At 33.3% G+C, this 6,000-nt stretch overlaps 1 non-coding gene across 1 annotated transcript; it reads right to left on the bottom strand.

Annotated features, from left to right (window-relative positions):
• Positions 1–545: 545 nt before the first annotated feature.
• Positions 546–618, bottom strand: Trnar-ccu (transfer RNA arginine (anticodon CCU)). The gene has a single exon. It is a non-coding gene; the product is annotated as a tRNA-Arg (tRNA).
• Positions 619–6,000: the final 5,382 nt, after the last annotated feature.

The raw sequence follows: 6,000 nt of genomic DNA, 5'->3' as shown, positions 1-6,000 counted from the left end.
CAATAATGTTAGAGGTCATTTATTCAGTTTGCGATTTTTGTTGCTTTTGTTTTGGCCACCAGTGTATACGCCATAGATTGCAAATTTTGCCGTTTTTTCACACAAAAGGCTGGGTTCATTTATTATATACAATTGCTCATTAATATTCTATGACATTGAGAGCTTGGGATTGATTAGGTCTTATCAATACCATTGGATTGTAACCAGTCAGCTACCAACTGTCTATAGACACCTTACGTAATTTAAATTAGATCTGTTAAATATTTAATAGATAATAGAGACCAATAAAAGGTTTATTTAAATTTTTTTTTTTGAAATTTATTATTGTCATATTTTTAGGTCTTATACAAACTGGATTTGTTCATGTCGAAGACCATCTTGTGGATATTTCAACGAGTAGGGCTTTGCCGGTAAGTAAATGTCAAAATGAGCATTTAATATCTTACACAACGAATAATGTCTACCTTATAAAACAATGTCGTGGTACACATTTCAAAAAAAATATATTTTTTAATTAAAAAAATCAAAAAAAATTACACTAACTTTACCCCAGATGGGACTCGAACCCACAATCCCCGGCTTAGGAGGCCGATGCCGTATCCATTGGGCCACTGGGGCAGTTAGGCGCAATTGAAATAATTGCTGTTAATAAACTCATGAACACACACACAGTATATCATATCCACCACTGTGAACAAAATGGAATATGAAACATCACAGGTTCTATTTTTAGAACAGCAGCAGCAACAACAACGAACGATACGTCACGAATCCACCACCATGTATAGCAACAGCAGCCGCACAACACCTTGTTTTATAGAAAATAACAAAACAAAGAAAGAACCAGCAAACCGACAGACAGACCCCTTTATGGTGCTGCGATAGCACAAAACCATACAAAAGCAACAACGAGGTACGAGAATTCTGACAATGCGAACATGTTGGTATGTCTGTTGGTTTGTGACCACATTCCGCCCCAAGTTATAAATAAATAATAACAAATGAAACACACGTAGTCTGTCATAGCCGGGATGTGACGCAGCAATCGAAGAGAGGTTGTGAAGAGAATGTGTGTATGTGCTAACAAACGAAGAGAAAGTCTCTGGTGGCAGTGGAGCACGTTTTTTAAGAGTTTGGTACCCATACTTGTTTCTTTGGTGGATGCAAAGAATGAAATGCGAATGAAAGAGTTAATCAAAGTAAACAAAACTTCAACGGGCATACCTATGAAAGTTCTCTCTTTCTTTGTAAAACATGTGCTTTTTAAATGCAGAGGTGTCCAACAAAAATATATAGCTATAACCTTAAAATTTTGTTTTCCAAAACGGCATATACATTAGAACTTTTTACCGGGTTAACCCACTTTATGAGGATTTATTTGACATGTGTGCAAAGTAATTGACAATTGAAACCCACTGGGTTAACGAAATCCGGTTAAATGTAAACGATGTGTAAACAAATTGTTGCTACGATTTTATGGAGTTATATATATACTAAATGTTCAACCTATTCAAGTTTATTTAAATGAGCAGTTACTTGTAATGAACTAGTTCCCTAATAGGAATATGTGGTCCAAGGCACAATTCGATTTCAAGACTTTTCGATTGTAGAGACTGACCAAAATGTCGACTTTTTGATCATTCGATTTTGTCAAAGGTGTTAACAATCGATTTTCGACTTTTGGTAAATATCGCAAAGGTGTTAACAATCGATTTTCGACTTTTGGTAAATATCGCAAAGTCGATGAAAATCAATTTTCGACTTTTGAAAATGTATTTTCTTTGTATTTAAAGGATTATTGAACCGATCGTGTTTCACTATGGTAAATGAAAATTCTGAAATATTTGATTTTTGGTGCCATAAATTTCATGTGATAAAAACCAGTTATTTATATGGAAAATCATCTGTCTATCATAAAAAGTCGAATTCGGCTTTAATGCTTTCCAATCAATGATGAGTATATCAAAATTTTTTAAAGTGAATTTTTTGACTTATTTAATATAAACATAACATAACACGCCTTGAAATATATAATTAAAAAATATAAAGATAAATATTAAAAGCATTAGTTATATTCTTAGTAAATGGAAAACTTAACAGAATTAAACAGTCTTTCCAATACAAAAAGTCGACGTTATTTCAATTTAATTGCTAATGAAGGGACCCCAACCATTCTCAGTTTCCAAAAATTTTATTTTTTTGATTTGATTCGAACTTACACTAATTCAAGAATGTCATTATAAAATTTTAAATGAAAATCTCAACAACTTTTGAAGATATGGCCGATTTATTGTGTCAGCATCAAGCGACCAATCGGGTCTCTGTAAATGTATAGCTATCGTATGAACTTGGATAAATCCAATCGTTGAATATCTTCCTTGTTTTTAACTTAGTTTGTGGTATAAAATACATAGATTTTCAATAGACTTTTTTCAAATGTCCACCATTTTCATACGAGAGCCAGATATGTACTCTTTCTAACACTGTTGGAATTTTCGGATTCCGACTTTTCATTAATCACAAAATACAATAACAAATAATAACAAAATTTTTTGCAAATTATTTCTCTGCTCTTTCAAACCTTCAAACAAGCATTGGTATACATTTACCAGCACATTGGAAATCTTGAAAATTTTAAATCGAGAAGGGGGGTCCCTTAAGTAGAATTTTCCTCGTTTTACTATATAAAATTAAGTCCAATCAATTTGCTAGAAATCCAGTGCGTAATAGAGTTGGGTAGTTCCGTAACGAACTAGGTAATTTTAATTATTACGATAAAGGAACGATAGGAACTAGGGCCAGTTCTTATAATTCCTTTTTCTGATCTCGTTGCTTTATTCCCACATATGTTCACGTTCGTTTTTCAGTTGCCGCCAATTTTTTATTGTGTAAATTATAAAATTATTTATAACTTATATTTTTGTATCACAATGAATTAAGTGCTAAACAGAATGTTCGCGTTGGGCGTTTTTTGTTATCGCGTTAACGCACGCAAAAAGTTAAAATATATTTAACTCCGAAGCGCAGCGCACAACAAATTCGAGCGTTTGTTTTATCGTTTCCTTGTGGTTGTTGTATTTTCGATAACACATAACGCAACGGATGGCTCAAGGCGAGCATTCTGCTTAGCCCTTTACTCATGATGCATCGATAAATCGAAAACATCGAATTATGGAGATTCATTTTTGTCCACTTTATTTATTATAAGCCAAAAAGTATGCCAGAAAATTATGTTTCCCACAGGCAGTGTTGCCTTTTAAAACTCTTTAACACCAAAAAATTTATCTAGCACTTAGCATATTCTTTTGCATTTTTAATGAAAACCATTCGAATTTTGGCATAGCGTACTGAATTTTGGTTCAAATTTAGATATAGCTCCCATATATAGATTCGCCCGATTTTAGGTAAATGGTGCACCATAGACCCTGAAAATCATTCGATTTTGACGAATTTTTGCCATAGAGCACTAAATTAAGTCTAGAATGACGTGTGCTAAGTTTCATGAAAATCGGTTCAGATTTAGATATAGCCCAAAATATATATTCTCCCGATTTTAAGTAAATGGTGCACCAAAGTCCCTCAAAATCGTTCAATTTGTACGTAAATGGTGCACTTAAGATCCATAGCTAGGCCGATTGACAAAAAATACTCAAAATAATATAAATTAATCGCTGGCAAGTTTCCTTGAAATCGGTTCAGATATAGATATAGCATAGCTTCCATATACAATTTTGACTTAATCATATTAATTGTATACCATTGTATTGTAGAATCACATGTGTAGGGATTAATGTTAGTCGGTTTATATATAGGTTAAGATCACATATTTAAATTTGTTCAATTGCATGCCATTTAAGATACATAGGTAGAATATTCCCAAAGTGGTTAAGGGTATCATATAGTCGGCCCAGTCCGACTTTACTACTTTCCTTCATGATTTTATTTGCAAATATTCTTTAATTTTAACGTATATTGAAGCATACTTTAAGAACACGGTAGTTTCTTTTTCGAGAAACACGTCCTGCAAACACACGCTTATTTCATCTTGTCAAAACATAACCCATCGAATATCGAGTTATCAATTTTAACTAACAATTTTACAGCTAAATACCAAAACAAATAATATATTTTTTTTTTTTTGGTTTATCCTACACCATCGTTATCTATTGAATAGTTCTACGATTTTAAGGGTTTATAACGGAAATTCGTTCAAAAATTGAGGGCTTTTCCGTTTTCATACTATTTTCTATAAAATTGATGCTAGGAACCATTGCAAATAAATGTGATGAATAAATAAAAATTGATTGATTTAATTCTTAAACGTTATAGAATTTGAACGACCAGGATTAAAAAAGCACATCATCATATTGTTTTACTATGCATACACTTATTTTGAAATTTCACTTTATATTTCATACTGTAAATTGGAGGATGACCGTAATATAGGGGCCGCACTGAAGCGAGGACCAATGTTAATAATTTTTGGTAAACCCAAAATATCAAAATACAGCCGATTCTGTTAATAAATGTTTTAACAATACTCAAAATACGAGGTACCGTTACATGAGAGCTACCGTAAAATGTGGACCAATATTGACCATTTTTGGTAGGAATCTCCCCATTAAAATCCCCAAAAAAATAGAGCAAAAATGGTTAAAAGACTTGTCCATCATTTCCAACATACTGAAATTTTTATTGTATCGTTTTTGGGGGCTACACTGAAAAGTGGTTCAATAAATTTGTAAATGCCTTGTTAACCTCGAAGTGAGGCTCCAGCGAAATTCTCATGCAGTTTATATCGTTGGTCAGCTAAGTACTTCGCTTTGTTACAAGAGACATTTGGGTATGAAAGGTTTTTTGTATAAAAGCAAAAGCTTCTGGAGAGAATATCCCAACAAAAAACTAAGGGAACTGATGAGGATCAGTGGCGTGATCCGAAACTATAGTCTTCCCTGCCTTACCCCTCGGCAAACAATGTCATACATTCCCCACTAATAAATATAAACCGCCAACACTACTGTGGTTCAATATCGATAATTTTTGATACAGACATTTAATGCCTAATGAGAACCCAAAATATCAAATAACAGCCAATTCGGTTCAAAACGTGTTCAAAATAAAGAAAATTTGGAGGTACCGTTATATGGGGGATATGCATACACGTCGACTGATATATCTCTGGCAATTCTATGCAAATTTTTGGACAGCTAGCTCAGCTTCTGCAGATGCTAGAGTGATAACAACAGACTGATGGACATTGCTAGATCGTCTTAGAATTTTAAACTGAATATATATACTTCATGGGGTCAGAAATGATTATTTTGAAAAAAGAAACATACAACGATGGAGGGTCTAAAAATGGGTAAAATATGCTGAAGCCAACAATTTGTTTGCTTTTGCCAATTTATGACTAAAGTACACCATTTACAGACTTGTGCTCAACGACTGAATTGAAGAACACCATATTGGCAGTATAGTTCTCATGTATGATTTTTCCATATTTCCACCGCATTCAACTAAGCCGTATGCTGACATTTTGAAGCCGAAATTTCCCTGTTTTCGGACGAGCTAGTTGAAGCCCTAAACTTATTATAGGATCGTAGGACTCGTGATTTCACTTCGATTGATGTACATCTCAAGAACATTTTAATAAAAAACATATTTAATGCGTTGAACCCATTAAATGCTTAATCTACCGAGACCAGCCGTGTTCAAATCCGCCCAATAAAACTGCGGTCAAAAGTACTTTGAAAGTAGAAACATCTGGAAATACATAATTTGAGAATTCCGCGTGTATAATCCCTTTATTTTGTATATAAATATAAACTTTTATAAGCCATATTCCTGAGTAAATGCATCATAAAATATAGGGATACGTGAATAATTTTATCCAAAATAGATTGGGGAGGCATATATACGGTTCTTGATGGATATGAGCATATGAGATTTAAAAGCTTTCAAAATATTGACCCTTTGTAGGGAAGGTACTAGAAGGAGTGG

This window comes from Musca vetustissima, unplaced genomic scaffold (genome assembly GCF_032173495.1).
Source record: "Musca vetustissima isolate MV318-11 ecotype Yass unplaced genomic scaffold, APGP_CSIRO_Mvet_v1 utg24613, whole genome shotgun sequence".
Taxonomy (NCBI): domain Eukaryota; kingdom Metazoa; phylum Arthropoda; class Insecta; order Diptera; family Muscidae; genus Musca; species Musca vetustissima.
This window is presented reverse-complemented; position numbering and strand designations above follow the sequence as displayed.